The following is a 20,512-nucleotide window of genomic DNA, read 5'->3' on the forward strand; positions in this document are numbered from 1 at the left end:
AATTTTCAATCAACAGGCCGTTTGGTATCCACCTGTCGCGATGTCGCGCTGTTTCATACTGCGCACAATACATTTAGATACTTTAAGTAAATTCATTATAAACTTTTTTTTGGATCTAGAAAGCATTTTCCCACAACAGCGTTTAAGAATTAAGTGAAATTAGGATGATATTATATACTTATTGAGTGTTAAATAATTTCATTCCAGTTATTAAGCTGTTTCTTTTTTGTGGAGTATTTTTTTATAATATAACGGCATGTGATCTCAACATCTTGAGCAAACAGGGAAATATGGTTCACGAATGTAATAATTTGAAAAGAGAATATTCTACTCTTAACGGTAGGTCGCACTATGATACTTCATTTAAATTATAATACTATTATACATATATTGCTACGCAACATAAAATCGCTGTCAAACTAGCTATCCACATAGGAACAGTGTTAAATCAAAATATCATGAACAGCATTAATTATAATTTAATTGAGATTTGGCTGATTTTGTTGTATATTATAACATCCCTCAATATATTGCACGTGCTGAGTACCAAACCAAGGTATCAATGAAGGTGATGTCAAAAAATCTTGGAACAATAATTACACTGTTTTTATATGTAGTATCTTGTTTTTGATTTTCAATCAAAACATCTATAGTTAATGGTAACCAACTCTAAAGTAACCAAGCCCTAAACATATTTAGATGAGGAATATAAAAATTCAAATGTGTGAACCTGGAATACATAGTATAATATCAAGACGTGTCGGTAGAGCTGAGAGGCTGTGCGGCGAGCGGCAGGTCGCGGTCGCAACGTCCAGCGACCTGTCATCTCCGCGGGAACGTTGACAAAAAGCGAGCCGCCTACGTGACGTCCTGCCTCCCCCCGCCGCCCGGCGCACTCCTCCACGCTCGACCAATTTTTACCGCGCGACATTTGCCCGGAGTTCGATCCGTGTCATCCGACGTATTCCTTTTTTAAATTGCGCCGGTGTTCGATTATTTTATTTTTTAATTTTATAAGGCTTCGAGAAATACGCGGACAGCCGCCGGGCTGGAGAGCGGTAAAAAGTGATGGCGTATAAAAAACTCTATGAATAATTAAAGTGAGATAGCTACTGGCTAGATCATGGGAACGGAATTATTTTAGCGGCGACAGGTCGCCGGCGCGACGGGCGCTCGCTGTGAAGGACAGGTCAATTTGCGGAGATCATTTTCCTTCTAAGATAGCGATTAGCGCTACTCGTTCCCATCATTTTCACTTCATTTATGTAAATGGGAACATAATACTTTAGAAATTGTTCGTAGGGTTTCAAGTTTTAAGACAGGATAGTATTAAAGGAACAAAGGGTCACGTCGACCCGGATAACCTTCGGTCGGTGTGGTTGCAGGGCATATTTATGTATAATAGGGGTTAGGTGCAGGCGCGGTTCGGGACTCTAATACCCGTGCCCGGGGGTCAAAAGTGACCCGCGCCTCGGTTAAATGGAGCGCAGTGATATTTGAGAAAATTGGTTAATTGGGGGTCAAATTACGGGTTTGGTGAATTGGATTTCGTTTTGTTTTTAAGAGTTTTGGATAGAAGTATACATTATAATGGTTCCTTATGATATGTACAAAAAGGTGTACCTAAATACTTATAGCTATTAGTCTAATAATATTTTGAAGTAAAGGTTTTTATTCAATACACGTAAAGTTATTATATTACGTATTATTCTGTGATATTACGAAGGTGTATGTAACTTTTTATTGTATCATGTAGCAAGCGAATAAATATGATTTGATTTGATTTGTGACTATAGAAAATTAATTAATTACTCTATTTTTTATAATAAGTTGATAAATTAAAAGCAATTATTAAAGATATCAAAATAGATTGATCATCGAGTTGTCTCAAGTAGAGCAATATGTAGAGTAAGAGAAAAATGTTGTATATTTATAATTTATGAATAACATAACATGGTTCAGATAATTGTTCATACAACTGGATTTAAATAGACGCTGAAACTTTAAGGTAGGTATGCTATAGGTAGAGTATTATTGATCCTGACTAAACACGAATTAGTGTACCATAAAAGTGTTAAAAACAGAGGAGAGAGAGAGAGAGAGAGAGAGCGCAGGAAGAAGAAAAGAGATGGTAGTTTAAAGAATTGATAAAAATAAAATTAAAGATATACTATAGGAAAGCTTCATTGTAAAAGGAGGTTTTTTGATCAGTAATATTTAAGTAATACGAGAATAAGTGATTTTTTTGAAAATGTATCTTCTTCATCTTATCAGCCTTTAACTGCCCACTGCTGAGCGTAAGCCTCCTCCTTGGGTGGTTTTGCCTGTAGTTGCCACGCTTGGCAGGCGGATCGGAAACTGTAGTCAGGCCTTAAAGATGTTTTAAAAGGGACCCTGCTGCCCATCCCTCTCCCTCCCGCAGTCGGCTTTTACGACACCCACGGGAAAGGATGGGGTGGCCTATTCTATGCTGAGACTACACGGCCAGGAAATGTATTTATTATAGGGAATGTATAAGTTTAGCTAATTGCTAAATCCATCTCTACTCTATCAGTAAGGCCCAAGTATTGTCATATGATAAATTGTTTATATTAATGTCAATATTATTATAAAAAGATTTTTTTTGCAAAACATACTAGACACATTAGTTGTAAGAACTCAAGTATGCATAAATAAATAAAAATCAACTTAATGTAAAAAAGTTAAGCAGTGTCCTATTCCGACGATACATCTAAGGAATAATTATTTGTTTTTAAAATATCTCCATAAAACAGTCGCTTTTAAATTAATAGTTGTACTTTACATCGGCTTCTTTCTACATATTCCACCGACAGCTGGCTGCGGCGATTACAAAACACGCTTGTATCCCAACTAAAATTATCATCACTCAAGTTATTTTTGCTGCAACAAAACCTCATTGTTGCCCTGCGCTTAAACTGCCCGAGAGAACTGAGCGATAAGTACTCACACCCAGGGTTGGTACACGACAGTCTTATAAAAAATATTTATACGAGTACTTTATATCTCTAGTAACTATAAACACATCAGTACAATGCCATTTGCAACTCTAGAAAAATAAAGTACATTCTCTTATAGACTATTCTACTTTTTTGTTTTTTTATAAAATTGGTTCTGTGATACAGCCCTGTCACAGCCCTAGGTCCACCTTATATTTACGCAGGCTATATAGTTAACAGGCTACGGATACTGCGTATCGCCTGTGGCCATGAACCGATCTTAAATTGCGGCGTGTAGCCACAGCAGCCGCGTCCCGCGAACAGGTTGCCAGCTTGTGGGGAGCAAAAAAGGTTAAAGTATGCTCCCTCGGGGTCGGGCGGCGAGGGGCGGGGGCCAGCGGGGCGCGGGGGCTAATGACAGGGGCGGCGCGGCGCCCGCGGCTACCGCGCGCAAATTGATGCCTGCGCCCTATACGAACCTTTGCTCCCGGCTAGTGATGTACCCGCTCGATAAACAGTGACAAGCACAGCCCATTATTCAGTTGCGATATCGCGCAGACCGTATGCCATAGATTGTTTGAGAAATAATATATATTTCTTTTATTCTAAGATCTATTAAAATGGGGATGTCCTTGTCTTAACCTACCTATTTACATTAAAGATTAGTCATGATACACCGTAATTAGAGTGGCTTTTTACGCTTATTGCTAACTTACGATTAATAATTATAGAGTTACCACTACAATTATTAAACGTAAGTCAGCAATCACAATGAAAGTCGTGGGTTACTATTAAGATAATTAAGAACGGAAATTCATTCTGACCAACAAAACAAATGAAGACTAATGTTAGGAACACGCAATTTTACTGCAACCTAATAACACACTATCGATATCGATAATCGTCAAAGCGATCACTATTCGAGCCCGCATTACTCTATAAAGATTGCTATTAAGTCTAAAGCACGGAGCGCACTGGCTTATATTTAGAAGCTGACGGTGCACGGCTGAACGTAATTATAATCAGAGACCATCGCCAATGGTGGTCAATTCTCAATGGTTTTTTTTTCTTTTTAAAAGTAAGAGGTAAGGGGTCATGGGACGGATAGCCAGTTTTTATTTTTTTTTTCTTTTTATATCAATTGTCGTTTTTGTCCATTGTGTGTAGACTTTCTAACTTTTACTTTGTGATTGTATCTATTGTGTATAGGCTATATAACTTGGGTTATTTTAATAAGTATATCACGGAGTTAGTTCCATTAGGTACACAGTTGAGAGAGCCAAAGTTAATAATTAAGATTAGATTAATAATTTTAGTCGTGGAGTTTTTTTTTTAACTTACAAACTTTTTTAAATTACTTATTAACTAAGTAATTTATTTATTTTTGATAACCAATTTTAATTAGAATTTTTTTATTAGAATTAATCTGTTTATAAGAATACACAGATTAATAATTTTACCATGAAATGCAGATAGATGGATACCTACTCTATAAATTTCACTTTCGATCTATTATTTTCTAATGGTTACCAGTTGTTTATTTTATGACCACTAATACCAGAGTCAAGATTCAGAAATATGAGCTTTAATAACTTTGAATCCAGTAGTCAAATTATTTTCTTTTGACATAATAAACTTACATAATTTTCAATATTACCGGTATTTAGGTATCATTAATATTGATTAATGATATTTAGGTAAATCATATGTATATAATGCTGGAGCTTGCGCTAATAAAGCTCGTAGCTATGGTGTTTGATAGTGAATATATTATGAGATTATCTTACTAAATAATTATTTATTTATTTATTTAACTCTTTATTGCATCATAAATAAAAAATATACAATGACAAATGAATAATCACTATCGTCAAAAAATTTATAAAATAAATATTGTTTGGACACTTTTTAATATTAGAGTTTTAATATTTTGGAAGAGGAAGAGGAAGACCGAGGAATAACTACATGGAACAAATAAACACTAGGTGTCATGTCGTATAGGGAGATCAAGGATATGGCCTGGGATAGAGCTGGCTGGAAGAAGATGCATGAAGTAGTTGCACCGACAAGAGGAAACTCTTAAATGGAAAGAAGATATTTTGGAAAGGTTCAAGGTACCTATAATAAAATTAATAATTAAAATAAAATTATTACTACAGTATTTCTATACGTAGTACAATATAAATTACCTTACTCGTTTTGTTACTAGAAAACTTATCACCGTGGGGATCGGCGCGGGCGCAAAAAGCTCTACGTAATAATTGGAAAATAGTTTGACGCCGACCTGTGGGTGTGGCGTGCATTTGTAGTGTTCTCGCGAGACAGACTACGAGGATGGATCGCGAGAGAAGAGGTCAGCAACAAGCGCGCGCGCATGTGGGCGGGGATGTATTGGCCGAGAGCTCACGATCGGTCCCGAACGTTGCCGAATCGAAACCGCCCAGTCGCTAATATACGTTCCGACTATTTAAAGAGACCCCTAGCTTTCTTCGGCGATGCTTGATCAAAGAGTAATATTAAGGATCATGTAGAATTGGCACGTTAGGTCCGCTCAATGTTAACAATGTTTGAGCAATGCGGCTCTATAATTTAGGTACTATTGGCGTTACGTATGCCCGGTTGTAATGGACGATGGAATGCCAGGATTGCGATATCCCTTATAAAGGTAATTAGTTGGGAGGAGATTTGTGTAATTGTGATTTCTTTGTAGATGTGTACGTTGGCTGCGTTCACTTTGTGATTACAAATTGTTTATGCAACTGAAGAGCCGTGTAATTGAAACAGGTGTAGATATACGAGACGGAATGAAATAGGTATCTATTTACAAGTGACTAATATTTATGGTTTATTGATATCATATAATATTAATGTAAATATAACTATTCGTGTCTAACCAAAATGAATACTTAGTTTTGAACGGACAGTTATGCGATCAGATATTTTACATACAAATTAAGAATTATTAAATTAACATTAAGTGCGTTTTTTTATAATAATATCAAAATGTGTTTGATCAAGTATCCACGACCACGATTATTTAAACACTTCATATTTTCAATTTTTAAAAGCAATTATTCGTTACTTAAATTAAATTAAATTAATTACTTAAATAGGGATTTGTATCAATAAAATTATGAATACCTCGAAACTGAATATGAAATTGTTCAATCAATTGATCAATTCTATACTAAAATTAAATCATTAATAACCAAATAAGATGTTACAATTGCTGGTTAACACTTTCCATGTACCTAGATCGAAATCTTAACACTTAATCGATTCGACCCTAAAGCAAATGGAATTGAACATAAGGTTAAGCTAAGGTTATTTAATAGTTAAGTTAATCAGTGGTTACGGTGAGACCGTGCCCCGTGCTTGTTCGGTTTACATTGTACATACATTGTATTTTCCGTTACTTAAGCACTTGAAATACACTGGACTGTAGGCAAGTATATTGTGTTATAAATATAACAATGAACAGTACAGTAGTGATCTGATATAATCTATTTAAAACTATATGTATATACTTAATGTTATAACGTCCGGATTAACTGACGCGTAGGTATTTTAACTGAGAACGCTCAACTAGTTTCGGGACCAATCAAGACCCTTAGTCATGAGAGCCTGTGACTAAAATAAACTAAATAAAGTTAATCCGGTCATTATTATATTAAAATATAATGTGTAATTTAAAATAAATAATTTAAATAGGAATATACAAAAAAAGCGTAATAAATTTTACATATACACATAAGATATGCTGATTTATGCGGGAAAAACCGCGAGTAACAGTTAGTAATTTACAAGTCTACTATTGTCGTAAAATATCAACATCATCATCAAGCTTATCATCATTTAGCTGTTCTATATTCGTCAGTGTATTATTGAATACACATAAAAAACGCAGTTACGTTGCAAATAGCCAGCGGCAGCCGCCACTACAATACAATACAATACTGAACTCGGCCTGCAAGCCGAGGTGAATATATCAATTTATGGATAAAAAACCTTGTGTTATATTACTAATTATCATCATTATCATATCAGCCTTTAACTGTCTGCTGAACATAAGCCTTCCCCATAGGGGAGTTTTGCTAGTAGTTGCCATGCTTGGTAGGCGGGTTGGCAACCGCAGTTCGTCTTTGGAGATGTTTTAAGAGAGATGCTGTTGCCCATTCCTCGCTCTACTTTAGTCGTCTTTGACGACACTTACGGTAAAGGAAAAGGTAGCCCATTCTATGTTCAGACCACACGCCAACAATATACCTACTTATAATACTATAATAACAATGTACACTGGGCGATACCAACATTATAAATAAATATCATTTACTACAGTCAACAAAAATGCTTTCCAAACGTGAATCGATACAATCGATTAACGATAATAATAATCGAGTAATAGTTTGCAGTATCTGTATAAGCACCGCGTTATTCTGGTGAAACAATCTAGTCGTATCATCGGCTGGCTAGATAGTATCGTAGCTCGTGCCACTTGTAAACGTGTAGTAGTGCGATTGCTGTAATGCCCACTAATACGCTCAGAGGATCGACAGTTTATCGATATTTTTAAATTAATCGATATTTTTTTTAATAAGAACACCACTGTCACAGATGTTCAGTGTTGTCATCGACTAAACATGTGATTTTTATATTATTTGGAATCTATGTTTCAAATTCAATATCGGGACTTAATGCGATAAAAAATTGTAGGTAAATAGTACCTATATACTTGCTTTTTCATTGGCGACTTTTCGACGTGAATTGCATCATGTCATGGTCACGACAAGACATAAAAAAGTTAAAAATGTGTCAACAATCCGAGAGTTTAAAGTTAATTAATGTATGTTTTTTTTTTCAAATTTAAGTATTGCATGAAGTAATGAATAAAATGTCATCGTTATACCGATATTTTATTTTTATTAATAATATAAAAAAATATCATTGAATTTAATATAACTACTTAGTTATGTTATACATCGTTCGTAAGTTAAATTAGTTAGAATATAATTAACTAATTCTGATTGTTCCTTGTTTGTTTGTTCTATAATGTATCTGTTACATAAACGACTCAATTAATCGTCACAGTAATGTAACTCTTTATATCGGAGGAAATTAAGAAATCACATGCGTGTAAAGTCATTGCTTTTAACTTAATAACAATATGGTCTAATTATTATTATGATTCGAATAAAAAAAATTATCGACAGCAATCGAGACTTCCCTATGCCTAGTTTTCCACGAGTAGCGGTCGCGTGGTCGCGTGCCGAGGCGCGCCCTCTTGTGGCCATCTAAGAAAGTGCGCCAGCGCCTGCGCCCGCGCCAGTACTGTAGTTACTTGGATATTACGCCGCGCCCGATTGTAATCGCGGCATTACTGTTTGATTTGACCATGCCATTGTTGGTTTTACCTCGACCGTTTTAGAATAGGGTATTGTTGGTATGTAGTAGACTGAGTGCGTTTTATATATGTGTACTAGTTTCGCCCGTGGCTTCGTCCGTGTAATCGGGATATAAAATAGCCTATGTTCTTTATAGCTTTTAGAGCTATCAAAATATTTATTATTTAATGTATCTTACATTATAACATTAGTAAAGTTTGTTACATTTTAATCTTGAGATGAAATAAACAGCGTTAACTGCGGTTGCCAACCTGCCTGCCAAGCGTGGTGACTATTGGCAAAGCCTCCCTTATGGGGGAAGCCTATATCTGGCAGTACACAATTAATGGGGAATACAAAAAAAAACTTGTAGCAAGTCTTTGCTGTATTTTTTTTAATTTATACTTGCTTTTTTTTTGATACATTATATTTTTCTGCATCAGAATGAATTTTCGAGCATTAGTGTTCAGGTTTCTATGATATTTCATCATGCCCTTTGTCATTTGGAATAATATGGAGAAAACTTATAATTATTCATACCTGATAGAACGTAATAAGGGAGAAAAAAAATGCAGTTGTAAATTATAGAAAAATATTTTTTTTATCTTATAACAATATCATCTAATATATTTAATATAAAACATTATTGCATTTACTTTACAGTAAGTGATAGTATATACTAGGCCGCTATATTGCCATATGTACTTACCGTTCCATGTAAAATACAGGAACTCAGAGTTCGTACACGGCACGGTCCGTGAAGGGACCGCTTGTAAGCGCAGTGTACCTTCGTCGCTATCCGACATTCACATTAGTGGATAGGTGTAAACATACGGCCGTAGATTTAGATAGGTCATAGATAAGCAAGCGATTTAGAGAGATTTATTTATCAGCATCTATTTTAGAAGTTAGTTTTGATGTTTTTTTTTTTCAAATTCTTCGATTTAAATCTAGTCATGAAAGAACAATTTGATAACCTTGAAAATTATTTTAAACTTTAAAACAGTATAATATTTAAAAATAAATATTGAATTAATAATATAAATATTTAAGAAACAATAAACGAATATATAAATGTAAGATTACCCAGACCTCAAACCATTTAGACCAAAAGTCCATTTCCTAAATTAACGCGACCGGATCATATGTGAGATTTGCTTAACTGATAATTTTTAAGTTATGTTTTTTACTTTCATGTATTTCATTAGGTTTATTATTTTTAAAATGAATTAAAAAGGCATAACAGAGGTATCCTTTGTTTTGACTTCCGATACTATTCCATAGAAAAGATCTCAACGACATCGCCTCGGTTAGAGATATTTAGAAGCAAATTATTTCATTAATAAAAATAATTAATTTTTGTTAATTTTATTTATTTATTTTATTTAATTAATTTTACTATGGCACAGTACAACATGATTTTAGCATCATGATGTATTTAATTGATGATGATGTAATTAAATCAGTATTTTTTTTTATTTCAATATAAATAAAAAGTTGTATATTTTTACTACACTGTGTACATTCAGAACTACACAATCCTAAACCACAAAAATTCAGAAATAGCAGTTTAGACTTTAAGGAGACCTAAATAAATTAGCGTAACAGATGGCTAGAGATCGCGGAGTATTATAACTAGTATCGTTATTAGTGGAACAGGGCTGCTTTCATCCGATAAGTGGACCGGTGCGCGGTGGCGGAGCGGCCCATATACGGCGCGCGGATACTGGAGCTGAAGTGACCACGGCATAACGCGAAAATGGGAGCCTGTGCGCTAATTGAACGCAGTAGTCTATATGTAGATAGATTAGATACAATGTAGACTTCCACATTATACTTGATATACATATAGTATGTAATACTTACAGGACGAAAAGAAGAATTAAAGTGAAAATGAAAAATAAATATTAATTGTTTAGTTATAGTTTTTCTTTTTCTAATTTTAGTAAGATATATTTTTTCATGTCTTTTAAAATGCTAATTTAGCAAAAAAAAATAAGGTACAAAATTGTATACAGAATATACCTAGTAAGTGCTCTAAGCCGATTAAATTAAAATACTACAAAGTTAATGTACAAGATAGTAGTGTTTATTCATTATCTTTTATATTTAGCCACCCTACCGACAACGTTGGCGTCGCGACAACCTATCTCATGCGTGTTTGTTTGGCCGTTGTTTAATATGCATGAGCCTTTATTTGTACCGTCTCTGGCCAGCATTAGTGGTTAATGCATTAATATTAAATATATACAGCCATTATACAGCGTGATTATTCGTTGGACCACACGTAGTAACTAATATATGTTATGTTGACACCGGCAACTTTATGTGAATGAGCTTTCGCTGTTTTGTGGAATACATTTGGTTGCTCATATGTTTATGTGACAGTTTTTCAGTGCGATATCGCGTTATTTATTATTTATATATTTATGAGGTGTTGTCTGATATATAGAAATACACGTGTAGTTTATAAGATTAGATAAAATATTGTAATCATAGGAATAAATTAATCGAAATGTTTTATTCAAGGGTGATTATTGTTTAGTTTAGTTTAAATTTAGGCCTTAGTTTTTCAGAGATACGACGAAGAGGGAGATTTTGTACAAAAATCGTTTGCTGGGCACCTCTGTCCCATTCGTGTTTCAACCGTAAAGCAGTTGTATTTGCATGGCTGTGTTTTAGTTTGAAGGGTGGGATGTGGCGTGAATTTACAGGGTACAGAGGAATAACATCCGAGTCCTCAGGAATGGCAACACATGGGGGGTATCATGTGCGAAACAGTATACTCTGTTATGTCCATGGTACTGCTTATGTCTATAGGCGACGGTTACCGCTTTCCATCAGGTGAGCCGTCAGCTTGTTTGTTATTCTAAGTTGTATAAAAAAAAGAAGTGAGACTGAAGAGTATCTAAATCAATAAAAAGCTTGAAATATCTTTTTTTATATTAAAGTAAGTAATTTATATTAACAAAATACTATTATTGACTATGGTGTTAATCAGGGGTTTCTAAACTATTAAAATAATGGAACGCCTCGTCTTGTCCTCTTTATGGGGAAGGCCTATGTTCACCAGTGGACCAGTTGTTCACCGGTTTATACAAATATATCATTTTTTTATACAACTTAGAATGGCAAACAAGCTGACGGCCCACCTGATGGAAAGTGGTAACCGTTGCCTGTAGACATGCGCAGTACCATGGACATAACAGAGTATACTGTTTCGCCCATGATACTTCCCATGCGTTGCCATTCCTAAGGACTCAGATGTTATTCCTCTGTACCCAGTAAATTCACGCCATATCCCACCCTTCAACCCGAAACACAGCCATGCAAATACAACTGCTTCACGGTTGAAACACGAATGGGACAGAGGTACCCAAGCAATCGACTTTTGTACAAAGTCTCCCTCTGGTAACATAGGTATAACTTTATAAAAAAAGTCGTGCGAATACAAGGCGGGTCGCTAGTGTCCAACTTTGTATAAACACTAATGACAATTTTATCAAAGAATTTCTAAATGTTCGCAATCGTTGTATAAAAGCAAGATTACGACTGTCGGAAACTTAGGACGTTTCTCCACCGGAGGTGTCGAGTACAAATCACCTTTTACGAGTTAAACAGTCGATAAATCTATCCGGTACACCCACTGCGCGCGCCGGTGCCGATATTATCACGACACTACGCGCTTTGTGGTGTCCCAGACGCGAAATGGACTGCGCCGCCGGCCAGCTAGATGGGACCACGATAATAATTTCATTTTTTAAATTAAGAATCTGATTTTGTATTGACCTCTTAGTTCTGTTGTGTTACTGGCCAGTTATATTGTGTATTTTGTAGTACTATTTGAACAAATATCTGATTCGAGCAAATACTTTTTAAAAGTATCATTATTAATCACAAAAATAAGTTAATAATATACTGTCAGAAATGAGTAGATTCTTATTTTAACATTTTATATTAAATATTTTTAAAAGAATATTAAATATTTATAAACACATCTTTCTACACAACAGACAAAAACAGTAGACTGATTAATTGATATATCTACACATGGGGATTTTTTTTTAATGTGTGAAAATGGAATGGGGTTACCACGCTGTCTACGCTATCGGTATATGCTGGCGCTATCGGTATATCTATCACTGGGTACCAGTGATAGATATACTGATAGATGAGGACGGTGACAGGTCAAACGGCCCGAAGAATTCGACAAGAATTAATGTTGATGTTGATTTTCAGGAGAAATCGCTTCGATGTCGATTTAATAGCGGATATTGCTAGCAATGAGGCCGTTAGAATCTATTACCAACAATACCTTTCCTCCATTTGCTGAGATGATAGAATTATAAAACTTCGAGTTTGACTAAAAACCACTCTGAAACAATTTCCAGAAAAGCCCACGAGAATGAAAGATAACGGAATACACAGACAAAACCGCAGTAAACAGCGAGTCAGGTACAAACATAAGCCAGCACAATTCCAACGGACCACAATCAATGTATGAAAACGACGCAATAACAGAACGCGCAGCCGTACAAAGCACGTAATTTCGAATCCGACAACTCGAACGGCAACGCCCCGACAAAAAACCAACAAGTAAATAAGTTCGATTACGTTGGGAGCAGAATATCATGCACCTCCTTTTAGAGATCGACATCCGGCCAGTAAACCGATTCTGAGTGGCCGATATCATCCGTCCATCGGATCGGGCGATCTCTCTTTAATTATATTGTTATACCGCCCGGGAGGTCGTGAGGTCATACACCAAATAGATTATCTACTTGCTGCTTCGAGAATAGCCTCTTTCAGTTGGATTCTTTTTAGTACCGCCCGCGGGTCATTATCATTAGAGCTTGGATCGCACAAGCGCCTTTGATTGCTTTCTGTAATTTGGATCATTCAATGTTTGATATTTGGGGAATTTGTATTGTTAATACACTCAGGTCAGCGGTAGGTTTTTTAACATCGTTGAATTATGAAAAATATACGGTGGATTATAACATATTAATTGCGAGTTATTGAAGTAGCGGACAATAATGTTACACTTATTGATTGATGATTCCTCCATAGAGTTAGATAAAAAAATATTCTATTTAAACTTGTACCGATTGAAATTCATTATTTTACATTTATATGCTAATAAATTTTTAAAATTTACTGATACGCTCTAATTCCTTTAGTTCTTCTACCATCCAAGGGTCCCACGCTTGATTACGCTCTCATCTGATGATGAACGATGTTGTGGTCTGAGATGGAGCTGGCGAGCCCACGGATAGCTTATTCACATTTGCCTTAATTGATGCAGATTTTACTTGGATGAAAAAATATAAGCATGAAGAGAGTTCCACTCCTTGGTCGTATGCATGATGTATATGATATAAATAGCATATCTAGGATGTAAGCTTAGAGGCTCCTGACCCGTCTGGTTGTCCGATGCCGAAAAGATGAGGGAAGAATGTCATTGTTCTATCTTGGTTTCCCATTAGCAAATTTTTATCATCATTATTATATATAACGGGAATTTCATAATTTATCCTATGTCCTATATTGCTTTAAATCCATATGTTTTGTGGACTTTTTTTTTCATAATAAGACAACTTTATAGTAGTTATACAATTTTTTTATTGCACTTTATATATGTCTCTAGATCCCTTTACGTGTGAATAATGTAAGACAATGTGAATATTTCTTTTGTTTGTTGAACTTCAAATGGTTTTGCATTCTCTCACTAGTCAAATACTAATCTTATAAAAATGACATGCCATAGTGCGTTATAATAATAAAGGTACCATGTATTATCATATAATACAATATATGATAAATCGACGTATAAATTATGATAGATAAATATCATAAGTATGAAAAGCAGTGTATAGAATTCGGAGGAAATAATATATAATGTTTCTGACTTGACATTTGATTATATCCTTTTATGTTTATGTCTATTGATTTATCTACAATATTGAGAATACTCAAGTTGTGTATATATGTATATGTATTTTGCACTCGTAAGAATCCTTACCAGTAGTATTATACGTATTAATAAATCTAAGAGTGTTAGTTTCTTATTTACTGGTCGCAGTTATAGGCATAAAATTTGTCATAAATCTCGGTTTTGCAGAAGAAGTCGGGAGTCAAAATTAATTCATATATATTAAACACAAGCTATATATAATACAATGTTTTATCAAACCCATTATTTTAAAATACGTGTAAAGTAATAAATATCCATTTGTCCGTTGCATTTACCATGAAGTTGTTAAAAACGTGACAAGTATTTGGGATTTCTTAAAATTCTGAAGTAACACAATTGAACTTTATATTGTACAGGTGCCTTTATATCATAAATTGGTATTTCGAACAAACAAAATGTCGGAATTCAACGAAATATGCCATCGAAAGAACGCTCAATGGAGACGCGTGCCTCATTCTAATTGCATTAAACAAAATAAACAAAAAGAAAATATAATTTGCTGCTGGAAGTGAATTGTGGTTGAGCTCACACCTGCTTACATACGAGTACAATCGCTATTATGCGTATTACGTATGCATGGAAAATAAAGCCATGTATTCACTAAGTAACATTTGAGCTGCCACATATGTAGTTCGAAGAAGTGACAACTGAAGGTAATTGTTATTATTACTGTTGGTTTCATAAAAAATATAAGATATGATAAATAAAAGTTTTAGAATGGCAATTTTAGAAATGGTAACAAAGAGATTAAGATAGAGGGAGATTTTGTTTTATTTAATATGAAATGAAATTAGCTGCAGTTCACGCTCTGTAGTTATCCTATATCTCATTAATATATTAAAATTGTAACTAGAAGGTATCTGTACATAAGAGATATTTAAGAAAAATTAGTAGTATGAACGTTATTAAGTTTTAAATTTATATGGAATTAGTAAAAGTAGGAAAAATACATGTGTTTGTGCAAATTTTTATTTCACATACTACATTCTGTTAAAACTAATTACTCTTTAAAACGTAAAAATAATTATAACTTATTTTGTTCATATTCCCACAAAATCAGCTTCGAGCTTATATTATGAATGTGAGTGTCTCACTTGCCTATTACATTTTTACATATATGTTATTATATTTTTTCTTTTACATTACCAATGCAATGCAATTACATATGCTTTATAATTACTTTACAATTATATTATAATTGCTTTACAATTACATATGCTTTATAATTTAAGCGTAAAACAATTGCCAAAAATGTCAGAAATTCCTTTGTCTGGAAGTTGCTTAAAAAGATCCGTTTTACATTGTTACTGAATAGTTGTATGTCATAGTAGATACAGGGCTTAATGCACATTTCTTTTATCTCGATATTGCCATCAGATGTCCACGAGATGAATATCTCGTGGACATCTGATGGCAATTTCGATGTTAATGTTAATGTACACATGTTAATGTTTTCGATCATTTGTTTTGGTTTGTTGCTATTTTTTTGACACAGCGATGACATAAAAACATTAACAGTCTGTCATAAGCTTTCGAGAGTGGCTAATTTAATTTTTGTAACGGAATTTCGGTTGTTAGCTCGGTATCTCCCGACCTGTAATTATCTTTTTGTAATGGGAAATCTCACTCTTCTCCTTCTATTATTTTTTTTACATTTAGTTTACATTGCTTTAATGATAAGAAAGAATTATTAAGTAAATAGATGAATAATAGATGGATATTAAGTAAATAAATTATTAAGTAAATGGATGAATTATTAAGTAAATACATATAATTACGAAAAATCTTATTTTTATTCTAGTTTAATTATTTATTTATTTCAATTAATTTTACAATTATAATTATTTTGAAAATTTATTTGTTTATACATATATGTTTATATAAAAAGTAAAACAGACCATGTCATTAATTAGAGCACAGTCAAAACTGCTAAATCTAACAGGTTTGTATTCTAACTTGTTAAATAATACAAGTAAACAAAGGAACATGGAGTCTGGAACACATTGATTTATCATGAGATGTAGATACAATGATATGTTTCGTAAATACCCTACATCCTATAAATCCTACCAATATTATAAATATGAAAGCTTGTAAGGACGGATAGATGAATGTTTGGTACTATTTCATGTAAAAACTATTTAATGGATTTAAATTGAATTTGATACAGTAGGTTCTAACTTAGGAAATAGGATAATAAAGTACTAAAATATCATATCATAATTAGTACATAAATGTACTGATTTACGCATAATCACATATAGATTCCATTTAGTAACAAGCAGTTTTTTTAATTTGCAAAGATTTCAAAGAGATTTGTGAAAATGAGTTCAGAATTGGCAATGTAACATAATATAATCGCAAAAAAAAAAAAATCAGCAGACTTGAGAACCTCCTTTTGGAAGTGGAAATATACGTAGGAGTAAATTTGTTAGATAGTATAATAAAGTATACTAACCACTAACAAGGAGTTGTCTAAATATTCTACAGGAATAAGAGATAACGGGACTGTGCGCGTGAAAGCGCGGGCAATAGCTAGTTTTCTAATAATAGTTAAATATATATTTTAAAACGAATATCCCCTTGATACATTCAATAAATAAAACCCTTAAACATTATTCAACTTATCTTAGACAAGACTTCAAGACGGTATAAAGGCAAATTTTCAAGTTAACACACAATTGATGTGTTTAAAATATAAACAAAACAAATTATCTCTTTGGGCGAGTACAGTAAAGGTAATAATTTGCTGACAAAGATTGTTGATCTACGAAAATGTATTGATTTACAATTAATAGCCGGGGGCTTTGACAAAGCGACCTCGCATACCTAGTTTGACATTTAGCCCGACCTTTTGGGGTTTCGAGTTTGGGTACACCTACAAATACATAAAATGTTTGGACAAAATTGGTTCAAATATTTGAGTCAACATTTTTATGTGCTTTTTAATTAGTGAAACTTTTCATTAGAATTAAATATATGTATAAAAAATATTATGACCAATGCAGTCTATTAGTAACTACTTCAAATGCTACTTAATATGCAATGTAATACTAACAATATGTATAATTTTGTGTATATTTAATAATATAAAATATAATCACAAATCTTGTGTCATAATTTTAACCAACTTTGAAGGAGGCCTAATTCCTTTGTATATTATATTATGACACGTAGTACTCGTATTTTTCCTTATTTTTTAAACATTTATAAATTTTATTAATTGTTCTTTTAGAATGGTAAGTGGTTATTTTTCTCTAAAGGGTTGATTTTAAAGGGTTAATTATACAGTAACGTTGTCAATATTGAAGTAATTTATGCACAACATAAAAGCATACTGAAATCGGTCCAATAGACCAACATGTATATGGCACCAATGTTGGGCCAACGTGTGGTCAATTATTATTCAATACGTTGTATGTCGGCCCACACGCGCCCACGCACCCGAACTAGATCTCTATTTATTCTGGTTATTGTTCAGTTTTTTGTTCCGATGTGAGAGTAATAGCTGTTCATTTGTTGGATGTGAACTAAGGTGGAATGCCGTCGAGGTCTGGCTACTTCGGTCGCCAGCTATCTACTTGTTGTATCTTTTTGCGAGTATTTTCACTATTGTAAAAAAGACATGCACCATAATTTTTGCTTGCGTTCATTGTTTTCTAAATTGGTAAATATCAAGTAAGAAATATTTTTTTAACATTATTGTATCAGCCGTTGGCTGTTCACTGTTGAAGGTAGCCTCCGCCATAAGAGAGTTTGTAGCAGTTGCCACGCTTAACGGGCCAAGCGTGGCAACTACTGACAACTTTGTTGTTAATAGTTGGCAACCGCAGTTTGGTATTTGGTGATGTTGTAAGAGGGACGCTACTGACATTTCATCCACTATAAGCTCCCTTAGTTGCCTCTTATGACTTCCAGGGGAAAAGAAGGGGTGGCCTGTTGTATGCCGGGTCCTAGAAGGCTAATTTTTTTTATATATTGTAAATAATATAATAATAAATACAAACAATAAGTACACATCACTGTATAGTTCCAAACTAACAGTATAGTATTATATTATCTGTGCCCAAACTAAGCATAGTTTGTAATAATACAAACATATATATAATATATAATAATAATAATACAACAAATATATATATATATAAACAATATATATTAGACAACTGATGGACATACTTCAATAGTTTTTTGTAAATTCATACATATTATACATAGAAAACAACACTCCATATATGAAAATCTATATAGCTGTTTAGAATAAAAGTTGCGACAAATATACACAAAATAAAAAAATAAAATAACAAAAATAAAATTTAAAAAAACATTACGTCCCTTTCTTTGGTAGTTGGATAAAAAATAACATACCTAATTAAACTGCACGTATAGCTCTTTGCAAATTGGATTAGACCAATTGAATACGAGTATATCGATATTTGCAGATTTAATTATGTATGCGCATGACCGCATGACACTACTCAAGTTAAATTTCGATTACGCACACGAGTATATGCAGTCAATTCGATATTTGAATTCGATTAATTATACAACGCTTCTGGTTTAGTGAGCGATAAACTCGACGATGTATTAGGACATTAAAACGGATTCGGATGTCAAATATAGTAATAAATATTCGAAACGATGTGGTATGCATGGCAAATAGCAAAAGTACCTAATTCAATTTATTTGTGCTACGGTTAAAAAAAACCTTCGATAATAATCATATTATAAGAAAAAAGACAGTGTCAAAGATGAAATATAGAAATAATTAGTAGCTACTCTAATAATTGTTGCACATTTTTTAAATTTTAGAAACAGTTTTTTTTTATGACATAGGAGGCAAACGAGCATGCGACTTATCCGATGGTAAGTGATTACCGTCGCCTATAGGCATCCGTAAAGTTAGAGAAATTGCAGGTGTGCTGTCGAATTTTAAGAAGAAATATCTTTATGGTTAACCATAAAGATGTACCTTAAGATTAATTAATTACTAGATTAAGATTAATTACTAGATTAAAAAATCTACTAACATTTTCTACTTAAATAACAAATTAAGGAAATAGAAAAATTTTATAATATAGCTTTCACGATGTATACATCAGCATGATAACAAGATAATCGGTTACTTCGCAACTTGTTTATCACCAGTGCATATTTCAAACTACCTAATACATACTCGTAAAATTTGTATAATTATGATTACTTAAGTATTCATATCTTGAGAATAAGTAGATATAAATAACATATTTAAGCGGCATCGATGGATAAACGGCGATTAAACTTCGTTACACATTTCAAAATTGTTAATCGATCGTTTGTTACGCAACGATTGGTTAATGACATCATGATCGTGACATTTCACGATGCTCGACACATATCTAGTGCATTTTGTTTATATCTTTGACCCGTTAAATGTTGATGGAGGCGCCACTTTTTATGCGTCTTCCAAATTCAATTTATCTATTCGTATATTTTTTGAGGCTATGCGACGCGATTTCGTTGCTAATTCTGAACCGATTTTCATATTTCTTCTTATAGTTGATAGAGTTTATTCTTGTGTTGATTCTATGTATATTAAAATGACGAACGAAGTTGCCATTTCTCTTTGTTGAATAAATCATTATTAACTGTGACGATAAACTATTTCGTGTTCTAAATTCAAACATTTTGAATTCAATCGTTTAAGCAACGTCTTCTTTGATTAAACACAAATAAAACATCGTTTATCAGTGTATTTTGTCTTGTTTGAAGTTGCTATAATTTATGAAACAAAACGTATTATGTATATATAGGTATCTAGGTATGCATGTTGTGATAGATAACACTGCGGTTGCACTGTTAAGAAATAATCGATTTGGATTCTATTTGATTTTTATTATATTGACCTACGCCCGCGATGTCATTTATATTTCTTAATTATCTTTCTATTTTGTAATTTCTCCATTTGTGCCGATGTGGGTTCACTAATGGAGATATTACTATTTCCATTCTATGTTTAAAATATTAATATTTATAGATAATTAAAATTATCTATTGATAGTTTACCGGCGATCGAAAAAAGTTTGTATCTATTATTTAAAGTTACGTTTGAGAACTTTGAACTCGATGTTTTTGGGTGAGTGAAAATGTTTATATTTTTTTTATTAATAGAGGACGTGACTTGAAAGATAAATTATTGCACAATGTTATATTACATATTG

At 33.3% G+C, this 20,512-nt stretch overlaps 1 protein-coding gene across 4 annotated transcripts in view; it reads right to left on the reverse strand.

Moving 5' to 3' along the window:
* The window catches only part of LOC113520816 (mucin-1-like), a 353,173-nt gene that overhangs the window by 4,869 nt on the left and 327,792 nt on the right, over positions 1–20,512 (reverse strand). The gene's annotated exons all lie outside the window — the stretch shown is intronic.

The sequence above is a fragment of the Galleria mellonella genome, unplaced genomic scaffold (genome assembly GCF_026898425.1).
Source record: "Galleria mellonella isolate WM207_F2 unplaced genomic scaffold, CSIRO_AGI_GalMel_v1 utg36, whole genome shotgun sequence".
Classification (NCBI taxonomy): Eukaryota; Metazoa; Arthropoda; class Insecta; order Lepidoptera; family Pyralidae; genus Galleria; species Galleria mellonella.